The sequence below is a fragment of the Schistocerca cancellata genome, chromosome 9 (assembly GCF_023864275.1).
Source record: "Schistocerca cancellata isolate TAMUIC-IGC-003103 chromosome 9, iqSchCanc2.1, whole genome shotgun sequence".
NCBI classification, from domain to species: Eukaryota; Metazoa; Arthropoda; class Insecta; order Orthoptera; family Acrididae; genus Schistocerca; species Schistocerca cancellata.
In genome coordinates, this window is record NC_064634.1 from 806,993 (window position 1) to 821,225 (window position 14,233).

Genomic DNA, 14,233 nt, shown 5'->3' on the forward strand with positions numbered 1-14,233 from the left:
GGATACCAAAACACTTTGCTACTACCACTCTCATTATACTGGTTCCACAGGATTTCTAAAAATGGGCTTCCTTTACTTTCAATAATATCACGCAAATCTAATTCTTTCACAATATTTTCACTTTCATTATCACTACTTTGATTAACCATGAAATCATCAGGGCAGACATGTAGCAATTGATTTTCAGCTGTCACTTCATTATTCTTATCATATTCCTTTGCTTCGTCACCACAACTATCATCAAGTTCCAACACTTCATTATTTATTTCAATTAAAACATTGTACTCACTTTCTGGTTTGCTTACCATACTTTCCACATCAAAAATACTAACATCATCATTACTATGGTATACTTTACTGCCAGTTTCATCTATTTCTCTCTGTTTCTCACTTTCTATGGTTGATTATTTTTCCTGTTGCTTAGGTTTATCATCAGCTGATTCACTATTACCTTCTTGTGTGAACAACCCCCCCAATTCTGAACTAAAATATTTATTACTCTCTTCATTATTAGCTTGCTCTCCCCTTTCTGCCCAGCTGTAAAAATCATTTAACATCTCCTCATCCAGAATTGAGTCAAAACTTTGATCTCTCCCATGTTCATTTTGTGGAGGTCTACTGTGCCACATAGCATCCCAAAATTTTTTATCAAAATTTATATAATTCACTTGGTATTCCTGGTTTTTAACCTGTTTGTTAATGGTACAGTTATTTACACTATTGGGTGTTGTGTGAAAGTTAGTGGTCCTATTATGTATAAATCTGTTCGCCCCAAAGCTGTGGACCCTCATTGAGGCGGTCCGGAGTTTTCCGAATGTCTACCTCTATTGTCACTCCTCCAATTTGTATTCATTCTGTTGTTACCTTCCCATCTGTTGTTCCTAGTTACACCATTGTTTTCCCAGTTACTCCCTCTCCCATTAGCATTGTACTCTCTTGTTCTATCATATTGGTGTTCATTACGAAAATCTCTATCGTCCCTTCTAGGGTTCTCCCCACAGTAATCAGAATTCCACCTCCCACTGTAATGGTTTCAGTTACTAAACTGTTGCACATTTCTCTCCATTGCCCTGTCTAATTTGTCTATATATTTTAGAAACTGGTCTAAACAGTCGTCAGGTCCATGCACTAATTCCCACTGTATTCTTTCAGGTAACCTTCTTTTAAGGGCATCAATTTGCGTCATTTCGTCGAAGGGTTTATCTAGATGCACCAATTTCCTAAGCTGATCCCTGCAAAAGTCTTTCATTGAGTGGTTTCTGCCCCTGAAACTAGGCCCATTTAAAAGTTCACTTTTTATTCTACCCTGTTCAGTCTCAGACCAAAACTTATTTAAGAAACTCTTCTTAAAATCATCAAACGTTTTCCACTCATCAAAATGTTGGTTCACCCAAGACAAAGCTTCTCCCTCAAGAAACTTTTTGACAAATTTAATCTTTAGATTATCAGACATGCCAGGAACAAGGTTGTCAGAGCAGTGTTGTAAAAAGTCTACAGGGTGTAAATTATCACAAGGAAAACTTTTTACAGGTGAATTACTCCACACACTTCCACCATTCATACATAAATTCCTAGACACAAAATTATCTTGCATTTCAGTGAATCTCTTGTCTATTACACTTAAATTACACGTTACAGACTCTTGTATCTTATTTAATTCAGCATCTAAGGAGTTAATTTTTGATTCTGTATCTAGACTTAATTTGTCTACCCTCTCCTCCACAGTTCTTTGAGCTGCAGTTAACCTTTCAATCTCGTTCCCTTGACTTGAGGTAATTGTGGCCAACTTATTTTCTAAGGTCACAAACTTATTTTCTATAGCTTCAATTTTGGAGTTCACACCCTTCAAACTTTCTCCTAATTGAAGTTTTAAATTTGAGATCTCTTCTTTCAGTACATCACCGTTGCTTTTCATTTTTGCTTCCAGCGATTCACTAGTTAAGTTTAATTTCACTTCTAGCGACTCACTGGATGCATTTATTTTTGATTCTAGGAATTCACTATTTGAATTCATTGCCATTGTTAATTCGGACTGCATTTGTCCCATTCTGGCAAAGAGTAAACTTACCCAGTCCTGTTGATCCGGTTTTCTTTCGGTTTGTGAGTCATCTGGCTCGTCACTTACACCACACACGTTCGAGTCTAACATTTCTCCCGCTTCCTTTTTAATTTCTTCTGATAGCGTCATGATGACACCACGTGTTTGGACACAGTTGTGACGAAAAGTTTAAAACAAAGCAGAATTGTATTTATATTTTCACTCTACAATGTCGATCACAGGTCCACCTCTCCGATAACCCAGCACTTTGTTGGTTCTCACACTACTTTTTCTGGTCCAGGAAACTTGTACAATGTTATTCATGTTTTATGAATTATAAAGTTTGTAATGTTCTGCAAACAAAGCACAATTAGTCTCATCGCATTTTACTGTAATATCCCAGACGAGCCCCCAAGTTTAACAGACCTCTTCCTATGATTTCCACAGTCTATAAGTAGTCCTACTCCTTCGACCACATGGTGACTTCAGGCACTACAGGAGATTCAAATTTATAGTCCGAGGTCGTTAACAAGTACGAACAGTTTGGTACTTAACTCATATCGATGGCTGCGTTGTTGTCCTCGTGAAGTCTAGAGGTGATTCCACTGCGATGTTCCCGCGGTTTTCTTTGTGTTTGGATGAGACTAACTGGTTTGTAGGGCGATGTGGTATTTTGATTTTTAGAGAACAAATGTTACATTAGTTTTGAACATCACTATTTAATTCATTTATTCACATTTAACACTTCTACAATAATATGAAATAAGACATTGTTTTACACCACATCTGTGTCACCACCTCCTCCAACCCATGCTCCCGATCCAAAGACCCTCAACCACCTTCCCGCATGACCAAAGATAACCGTCTCTTAGTTGTTAAACTCACAGTCAAAGGCTATATTTATATAAAACATTACACGTAAAGGAATTACTGACATACATGATTTTACGTCCTGTTATACGGTCCTGGTAGATAGTGATGGATGCTGGGCATCAGAAGTGTGGTATCCACACTTATTCACCGTCATTTCCAGTGCCACATCTGATAAAAGTGTCACATTGACACCACAAGTGACACCATCAATTGCAAGTGGAGTGCCACTCTAGTTTTGTAGTATCTTGTACAATACTTTGGTTCCCGTTGTTGAGCTTTGGCGAGATCAACATAGTTGATATCAACTGACAGTGCATTTAGTCGAGACAGGTAATCTGCCACCACATTGCCTGCACTCTTGAAGTGCTCAACATCACTGGTAAACTGTGTGACATAATTGAGGAGGCAGAAATGATGTGGAGAACAGTCTTTTTCTGGATTACATGTAGAATCCGCTAGTGGCCACTAGTCCGTGTAAATTGTGACTGGTCTACTCTCGATGTTGTCCTTGAAGTGTTGCACTGCCTCGTTGACAGCTAGCTATTCCCGCCCACAAGTCAACCACTTATGCTGAGATTCAGTTAACTTCTGTGAGAAAACACATCATGGTTGTTGCTTGCCCACAATTTTTTGCAGAAGAACTGCACCAATTGCAGTTTCACTCATGTCAGGGGTAATTGACAAGGCAGCTGCAGTGATGAGTTGGGCTAACGTTGTAGCATGTAACAAGCTGAGCTAAATTTAGTTGAAGGCCTGTCGAATTTAGGGAGTCTAAGTGAGAGCCTGTTCACTGTTTGTGTTTTTCCAGCCCACACATCAATCAACAGTGCCCGTATGGCAGCCACTTGTGGCGTTCTGTAGAAATTAACCGTGCCAACAAAATCTCCACACTCCTAACAGTTCTTGGGCTGTGCGAGTTGACAGATAAGCTGTGTCTGTTGAACTCCAGATTGACTCATGGAGTGCCCTGAAAGAGCAAAGCTGCCTTAACAGTACTCAATTTGCCTGCAGCCAGAGGTGCCTGTTTGACATAGGTGTGAACCCCTATCTCACTCAGTAGGAACACAGACTTCAAAGTATCTTTGAGATTCCATAATCGTGATGATAATGAACGATGTTGCCAAGTGTTCCAGGTGGAAGGAGGGTACTCTAGGGTGGAAATTCAGACACATGTGTGCTCTCCAGAAGTTCTCTTATTGATGTGCTGGAATGTGTAGTCTGGGGGTTATGGCAGACGAGACCCCTTGGACTAAACATAGCAAGTCTTCTTGTGTTGCCCAGCTGGCTGGACGCTGCATGGAGTTACAAACAGATTCAGCTGCATCATTCCCAATGGACTCATAAAGTCACTCGTTGTTGTTTGTTGTGGTCTTCAGTCCAGAAAATTGGTTTGATGCAGCTCTCCATGCTACTGTATCCTGTGCAAGCTGCTTCATCTCCCAGTACCTACTGCAACCTACATCCTTCTGAATCTGCTTGGTGTATTCATCTCTTGGTCTCCCTCTACGATTTTTACCCTCCACACTGCCCTCCAATACTAAACTGGTGATCCCTTGATACCTCAGAACATGTCCTACCAACCGATCCCTTCTTCTAGTCAAGCTGAGATAAAAATTTCTCTTCTCCCCAATTCTGTTCAGTACCTCCTCATTAGTTATGTGATCTACCCATCTAATCTTCAGCATTCTTCCATAGCACCACAATTCAAAAGCTTCTATTCTCTTCTTGTCTAAACTCTTTATCACCCATGTTTCACTTCCATACATGGCTACACTCCATACACATACTTTCAGAAACGACTTCCTGGCACTTAAATCTATACTCAATGTTAACAAATTTCTCTTCTTCCAAAGTGTTTTCCTTGCCATTTCCAGTCTACATTTTATATCCTCTCTACTTTGACCATCATCAGTTATTTTGTGCACCAAATAGCAAAACTCATCCACTGCTTCAAGTGTCTCATTTCCTAATCTAATTCCCTCAGCATCACCCAATTCAATTTGACTACATTCCATTCTCCTCGTTTTTCTTTTGTTCATGTTCATCTGTCTATGACAGAATTACATTGTCATCAGTAAACCTCAGAGTTTACATTTCTTCTCCATGGACTTTAATTCCCACTCCAAATTTTTCTTTTGTATCCTTAACTGCTTGCTCAATATACAGACTGAATAACATTTGGAATAGGCTACAACCCTGTCTCACTCCATTCCCAAACACTGCTTCCCTTTCATACCCCTTGACTCTTATAACTGCAATTTGGTTTCTGTACAAATTGTAACTAGCCTTTCATTCACTGTATTTGAAAGATAGTATTCCAGTCAACATTTTCAAATGCTTTCTCCAAGTCTACAAATGCTAGAAACGTAGGTTTGCCTTTCCATAATCTATCTTCTAAGATAAGTCGTAGGGTCAGTATTGCCTCACGTGTTCCAGCATTTCGAAGGAATCCAAACTGATCTTCCACGAAGTCTGATTCTACCAATTTTTCCATTTGTCTTTAAAGAATTTGTGTTATTATTTTGCAGCCATGACTAATTATACTGATAGTTCGGTAATTTTCACATCTATCAACGCCTGCTTTCCTTGGGATTGGAACTGTTATATTTTTCTTGAAGTCTGAGGGTATTTCGCCTGTCTCATACATCTTGCTCACCAGATGGTAGAGTTTTGTCAGGGCTGGCTCTCCCAAGGCTATCAGTAGTTCTAATGGAATGTTGTCTACTCCCGGGGCCTTGTTTTGACTTAAGTCTTTCAGTGCTCTGTCAGACTCTTCACACAGTATCGTATCTCCCATTTCATCTTCCTCTCCATCCTCTTCCATTTCCATAATATTACCCTTACATACATCTCCCTTCCACCTTTTTGCTTTCCCTTCTTTGCTTTGTTCAGTCTGAGCTGTTGATATTCATACAAGTGGTCCTCTTTTCTCCAAAGGTCTCTTTAATTTTCCTGTAGTCAGTATCTATCTTACCCCTAGTGATATATGCCTCTACATCCTTACATTTGTCGACTATCCATTCATGCTTAGCCATTTTGCAGTTCCTGTCAATCTCATTTTTGAGGCATTTGTATTCCTTTTTGCCTTCTCCATTAACTACATTTTTATATTTTCTCCTTTCATCAATTAAATTCAATATTTCCTCTGTTACCCAAGGACTTCTATTAGCCCTCATCTTTTTATCTACTTGATCCTTTGCTGCCTTCACTATTTCATTGCTCAAAGCTACGCATTCTTCTTCTGCTGTATTTCTTTCCCCCTTTCTTGTCAATCATTCCCTAATGCTCTCTCTGAAACGCTCTACAATCTCTGGTTCTTTCAGTTTATCCAGGTCCCATCTCCTTAAATTCCCACCTTTTTGCAGTTTCTTCAGTTTTAATCTACAGTTCACAACCAATACATTGTGGTCATAGTCCTCATCTGCCCCTGGAAATGTCTTACAATTTAAAACCTGGTTTCTAAATCTCTGTCTTACCATTATATAATCTATCTGAAACCTTCCAGTGTCTCCAGGCCTCTTCCATCTATACAACCTTCTTTCATGATTCTTGAACCAAGTGTTAGGTATGATTAAGTTATGCTCTGTGCAAAATTCTACCAGGCGGCTTCCTCTTTCATTCCTTACCCCCATTCCATATTCACCTACTACTTTTCCTTCTCTTCCTTTTTGTACTATCGAATTCGAGTCACCCATGACTTAAATTATCATCTCCCTTCACTATCTGAATAATTTGTTTTATCTCATCATACATTTCATTAATATCTTCATCATCTGTGGAGATAGTTGGCATATAAAATTGTACTACTGTAGTAGGCATGGGCTTCATTTCTATCTAGGCTACAATAATGTGTTCACTATGCTGTTTGTAGTAGCTTGCCCCCACTCCTATTTTTTATTCATTACTAAACCTGTAACACCACAGCTCTTATGCTGTATGGATTTATTTTGTTTTTTTGCTTTATTTAATGTTACATTGTTGATCATCTGTAAATGTGTTTTAATCAATAACATAAAATTGTGTACTCTTTTTCTTTGTCAAACCTTTGATGTCGTGATTTGATTCTATGGAAAGTAGTGTATCTGTAGTTTAAAATTCTTTGTCCCATTTGGAGGGAACAAAACTTACTGTATATAATTGTAATTTTGTGTGAATAATTTTTTGTATTAGTGTCAATATGTAAAAATGTTCTGTTTTATTTAATGCATTTGTTTGCTGTTATGTAAACTGCTGACCTTCACTTAGGGTTCTTAGTTAATTTGTATGTAAAAGGTGTAGTGGTTCCCCTCGGGAACGGAACTGTGTAGCGCGCGCAAATTGTGGTTGGCCTAGGTAGAAAAGGTGGAACTGATAGTCAGTCGGGGACGAGCCACCAGTCGGAGACGAGCTACGAGTCGGGGACAAGCCACCAGTCGGGGACGAGCTACGAGTCCGTGCACTGCCATGTAAAAGATGCATATTGTGTTCATTCCGAGAGAGGCTTTTCCTGCTTCTTTCCAAGGCCTCGGATGGATGGATAAATAGCTGGAACTATTCTGGAGTTTGTATCTATCATCGCCACCAAGGAATGACAGAGTCCAGCAATTCTGCCTACAATTCCACCTACCAACATGCAGTTGCCACTACATTGTGCAATCATTGCAACGTAATACTATAAATATGTGCAGTGAAGGATCAGCTTAATGGACGTGCTAATGTGCTGAAATATAAGGTAATTTGTATATGAATTTATGTACCTACCTTGATTTTTCTCCTCATCATAACACCTCTCAGGTTCCTCTCCGTTTGAGCTTAAGTGATATCCGAGTGTCCTTACTAAAAGAAATTAAAGCCTAGAGTTTTGCTAATTAATGCCTCTTGAACTTAGTAAAAAGAAAGTTAAAGTTAATGTGGCAATAGAGTGAGTCAAAGTAAATGTTGTTTGCTGAAAATAGTCCTATTAAAACTGCTTATTAAAGTGCTGTTGCCAACTTCAATATTAAAAGTTCTTAAGACTGAGGCTTATAAGGCAAATGATCACATTATTGTCTGTAGTAAATTCTAAAAGGTGAGTCAGTTTCTTGCAATTTGGTCAGTATTGTGTTTCGCTGTAGTAAAAGTGAGAAAGCTGCAGTTGTGAAGCAATAGATATTTATGTTTGCTAAGTGTTTGTGTATCTTGTGTATTAGAAGTGCATGTTAATAGTAATGTTATAAAGACCATTCACTTTAAGTAAGCCTGAAAGTAATAGGGTGTTTCGGTATCTCTTATAATTTAGCAAATAGTTTGTGCTGCTCCAGTTGTTAGCTTCAATCTTAAAACATATGTGTGTCAGAGTTCATTGCACTCTCGCGTGTGGCTAAGTCTAGGTTGTGTTTGTCCACTATAGTTACTCATACCTACTTTAACAAACGAGAACGTTAATCTTTCTCTTGCCTAATTAGGCTGGCGACCGTTTCCCTTATTTTATAAACAGTATAGCTAGGCAAAATTTTGTTTGTTACTATTCAAATATTTACGTAATTCTGACTTTCATTTCCGATAAGCCACCTCCGTTAGGAACAACACGGTCAACTTAACAAAATTCCTCTCAGAGGGTAACACTGTTCTGTTGCTTTATACCATTATTAATCCAATAAAATAATTCTGTTTTACAAATTGCCTTCAGTTTTGTGGTTATGGTATAACAGTAGCAGAAAGGAAGAGTTATAAACCTACTCCTGCATTACCCCTATTTGATTTTGTATTTATAGCCCTATAATCACCTGACCAGAAGTGTTGTTCCTCCTGCCACCGAACTTCACTAATTCCCACTACATCTAACTTTAACCTATCCATTTCTCTTTTTAAATTTTCTAACCTACCTGCCCGATTAAGGGATCTGACATTCCACACTCCGATACATAGAACGCCAGTTTTCTTTCTCCTGATAACGATGTCCTCCTGTGTAGTCCCTGCCCGGAGATCTGAATGGGGGACTATTTTACCTCCAGAAGATTTTACCCAAGAAGATGCCATCATCATTAAACCATACAGTATGGCTGCATGCCCTCAGGAAAAATTACAGCTGTAGCTTCCCCTTGCTTTCAGCTGTATGCAGTCCCAGAACAGCAAGGCCGTTTTGGTTAATGTTACAAGGCCAGAACAGTCAATCATCCAGCCCGTTGCCCCTGCAACTACTGAAAAGGCTGCTGCCCCTCTTCAGGAACCACACGTTTGTGTGGCCTCTCAACAGATACCCCTTCATGTGGTTGCATCTACCGTACGGCTATCTGTATTGCTGAGGCATCCAAGCCTCCACACCAACAGCTAGGTCCGTGGTTCATTTAGTTTATGGAAAATCATTTTGCTGGCATGAGGGAAGACTGTGCCTCATCACAAAAACTGCCAAGGAGGTTGTGAGGAATAACACATTATTTGTGCACTTGTCCACCATTGTTGTTGTTGATGGTGAGACACACCAGAATGTCGCTTTGTGTTTCACACAAATTTTAGACTGATTTGGGTAGAAGGAAACATTATGTGAGCCACTTTAAAAGTCATCTTTATATCCAAATTGTTCAAAAAGACAGCAATAATGGAACAGCTCCATGTCAACGCTATCACAATCTGAAAAAAATAAACCTGTTACATTGAAACAGATCCTACTGTTCATTGCAGAGTCACCACTGTAGAAATTTGAGTGGGGAATGCTTGCAGAACGAAGCAGAAGCTAGTAAATACACTTAACGCACACTTTGGGAAAACGTTATATTAGAAAAACTGGCTTGTAACTAAGATCCAGGGAATTCATCTGCATGACACAAGAAGAAAACAGGATATTCATATCCTATACTCAAATACAACACTGAAGTGAAATTGACCTCATCAAGCAGGAAACAAGCTGTACTTAACTACCTTGTGACACCAAAATGATCAAATATATTTTACATTTAAAACAGCTTTTCAGGCCTACTTACTCCTGAAGTGTTATTATGGTATAGCTGAATATCTAGCAGGTTAAGTCCTAAAAGAGCGTGTTATTATTGTATTAATATAATGTTAGTAGAAAATTTGTTTAGATTTTGTTAAGTCTGAAATAGTGTAATGTATTGCAAGTTGTGTAAATAGAGCTGAGTGATTAGCTGTATGACTACTGTTGTCCACTACGATGAAACTAAAACTAGTTGTTCAAACTAATACAAGAGGTAGAGAACATCAAACCAAATATATTCAGTTACGGTACATATAGTTCCTGATGGCAGCTTCTGATGGTTGATACGATTTACAAAGGATGTAGTTTAGCGAGCTGATTATGGCAGTGGCATTCACGGAACTACTGTAATGTGCGACCACTGGCCTATATGCATGCAGTACATTGTCAGACTGTTAGAGTGTAATGTCCATTAGAAGATTCCTGGCATGTCCACAATGGTACCAGCAGGAGACAGAAATCCAGACATGTGAGGTCAGGCAACCTGGGTGGTCAGGCCACGGGGCCACCTTGGACGATCCACTGATTCCCGAAGATGGCTTTCAGATGATTCCTCACAGCCATGCTGAAATGGGATGGCGCCCCATTGTGCTGGAAGTATGTCCTTTGTCTAACATTCAGAGGTACATCCACCCAACCATCCACACACAGAGCAGCTTTGAATGCGTTCCCAGTCAGCAACATCAACACAACAGCTTATGTTAGCAGTACTCACAAAATGTATGTTAACATTACAAGTTGACTTTGCTATAAAAATGATTAAAAAGGACTAATAAAGAATACAGTCCAGTAAAGTACATAACATGAAGAACACAAAAGCCAAAAACACGTGCATGACACTGTTGAAAAAACTTACAAATTAAGACCTCCATGCATACAAAACAAGAAACAAAGGACCTGTATGCTGACTATGCAAGCACGACATGTAATGTAGGAATGTGGGATAGCTGCATTTGCAGCAATTCTACTCAATAGATAATTGCTTTTTTTCCCTCTCCATTATCCTTTTGATAACTATGGCACATTAATTTAAAATATTAAAATTCTTCTCTACGCTACATTTCATTAAAATTAATTTTTTACTACCTTATTTGAGATATACTGGTTCCAATGGTACACTTGGTTCTTCATAAACCTTTTTCTTTTAAGAAAAATCTATAATTTACAATGTTCAGAAAAAGTGTGCTTGAAAAAATTTAATTTCTAGAAGGACATAGATCGTTTCAAACACCTAATTTCCTCCTTCTCAGTAAATATTTTATTTTTTTCTGGAAAGTCATACACTAAAAACTTATTTGTAATTTAAGTTTCCGGTCTCCAGAAAACACTTTTATTATTCGGCCTACGGGAAATGGGAATATGGATAACTGTATATGCAACAAACTGTCAACTAGGAAAACAATTCGTGACAAAATGTCGGTCACGTGTAAATGACCGCTCGGCCGAGAGGATGAGTGGGCGAAGTGCAATGTTTGAGGTTGGCTCAAATGGCTCTGAGCACTATGGGACTAAACATCTGTGGTCATCAGTCCCCTAGAACTTAGAACTACTTAAACCTAACTAACCTAAGGACATCACACACATCCATGCCCGAGGCAGGATTCAAACCTGCGACCGTAGCAGTCGCGTGGTTCCCAACTGAGCACCTAGAACCGCTAGACCACCACGGCCGGCAATGTTTGAGGACGCCTGTGAAGTTCCCCGCAGGACTCAGCATCTTTTACATCCTGCGGTTGGCGTTTGGGTGTTGGCAAGGTAATCTGCACTTCTTGCCCTCACCCCAAAAATCTTGTGGTACCAACAGTATGGATGAGCCTGATGTGGCGGTGGCGGTGATTGTGACAGTGGAGGAGGTTTGTGCTCATTGATCTGCTCCGAAATGTAAACCGGGACGTACGGTGTGTGTGCGATTCTTGAGTGCTCGGAAAGAGGAGAGCCTGAACAAGTACTGCCTGGTGGTATAGATGGCATGGAGGTGGAATGAGCCCTGCCTCTGTCTCGCGGATGGCCAGTAAACTGGCGGCATAGTGCCAACCAGCAGTGAGAGGTGTGCTGGTTGTTTTTGTCACAATAGTGCATACAGCTGATCTGCGATGTGAAGGCGAGAGCCGATAGACTCGGAGTGCAGTAGCAGGTGTATCTGCAGGTCGGTGGGTAACTTGGCTGACTATACCACCCACAGGGTAATGTCCAGCATCGTGTGTTCACTCACAAGTAACCCAAGGTGGTGCCAGAGTTGTGGCGGAGTGCAGTCCCCCAGGTGTTCCTCGTACGGGATCTTGATTATTAATTCCTGTGGCGAGCAGGCGAGTTGGTCCAATATTGTCTTCTTGGCAAACTTGTATTTTGGTGGTGGTGGTGGCAAAAGGAGGAGGTCACAAATTAAATCTGTGTGGTCATGGAGGTGTCGTCAGTCACCTGATGTAACTTGAAAAGGTGATCCACAAGCACGAACCATGAAACGGGGTTGACCTCGTATATAGGAGGTAGCTTAGGCATGGCCAGGGTGGGGGGGGGGGGGGGGGTCAGTAGGATAGGCTGTCCTGTAGCCCAGCACTACTGGCGTGGGCGTGTTTCTAGTAAACACGTCCTGAACAATGGCCGGTTGCAATGTTCCTGATGAGTCATGGAAGCACGATGTGGCAGGCATGGTCGGTACCGTGGGAACAAATGGGTGAGCAGCGCATGAGGTAGGCCTGTAAACTGGACCGGAGGTTAAAGGCACAGTACTTAAATTGTCCATCTCGGCAATGACGCGGAAGGCTGGCGCGGCAGGCGAAGAGAGTACTGTGGAAGGAACAAGCGGCTGTATGGTCGGAATCAGGACCCCCTGTGAGTGAGGGGTGGGCTGGAGGGGGAGGGGTGTGTGTGGCACTTTGTGTGGCAACAGTGAGAGTTTTCTGTGCACATTAGAGATGCACCCTGTGTGGTGGTGGTGGTGGTGGTAGTTAGTGTTTAACGTCCTGTCGACAACGAGGTCATTAGAGACGGAGCGCAAGCTCGGGTTAGGGAAGGATTGGGTAGTAAATCGGCCGTGCCCTTTCAAAGGAAACATCCCGGCATCTGCCTGAAACGATTTAGGGAAATCACGGAAAACCTAAATCAGGATGGCTGGAGACGGGATTGAACCGTCGTCCTCCCGAATGCGAGTCCAGTGTGCTAACCACTGCGCCACCTCGCTCGGTTGCCCCCCCCCCCCCCCCCATGTGGTAGAACCATAAATCACTGGTGAAACCTGCTGGTGGTCACATTGTCGTGGTACAAAGTTCCTGGATGGCGAAGCACCATCGGGTATGCTCGAAACACGTGGTCAAGAAACTGGGCAACAGATCTGGTGGTTCAGCCTGGCGAACCTGAAGTATAAAAATGTCCGTTATTAAATTGTGAGGAAGGCAAAACTGGCATAGCTTGGTAGCAGTTGACTGCGTGTGCATTTTGCACAAATGGCGGCATTGCACACAGCACTACTGTAACCAACGTTGCGGCTCGTAGAGCATCAAAGCACGTTTGTGAATTTGGGTCCCTTTGAACACTATATGAGCGATCAATCGTTACACAATTCTGGAAATTGTCCACTTCACCTTTCACATGTTGGCGTGCACAGTCCGGCGACACAAAACCTGAGTCCATTGTTTGAGGTAACGACGTAACACTCGGCCATTGTAGAGCTACAAAGGTTGAGGTTAACTTCATTAGCGGTGAAATAACCATTGGAAGGGGATTGGAGTGGCCTGGTAGTAGTAGCTGAGCCTCCAAATCCTCTTATAAAATGAGGGGTGAGGCAGCCATGGCGCCAAATGTAAAACCTGTTGATTTCACACAGCTGGTGCGGATATTGCAGAAGACAGAAGACGTAGAAACTTCGGGGTCACCAGTATGGGAAACGGGAATACGGATAACTCTATATGCAACAAACTGTTACCATAAATGTCTATACATACACATATTTCAGCACAAAGAAATATACACGTGTACACTGCACAAGGTACTGGAACATAAACATGGCGGCTCGTCAGAGGAGTTAGAGTTCAAAGATCAAGCTTTACATGGACGATGTGACCTATCAATGCCACAGGCCCTTAAGCACATCTAATTGCAAGAATTAATAATATAATTTTTTTACCCTAATTCTTCTGACCTAGTAAATACACTTGGTTGTCAGAATAATGTGTTACTTGGGAAATTAAGCAAATTAAGAAAAAAAAACTAAGTAACGAGACATTTACAAGAAAAATCCCCACAGAGGTCTACATAGTATGAACAAATAACACATCTCACTTTGTTAATTTCGTAGTTCCCTAAGATATAGTTGAACCAAATTACTACTTGATTTTCTATGGTTCTATTGCCACCAATTTGGACCTTTATCG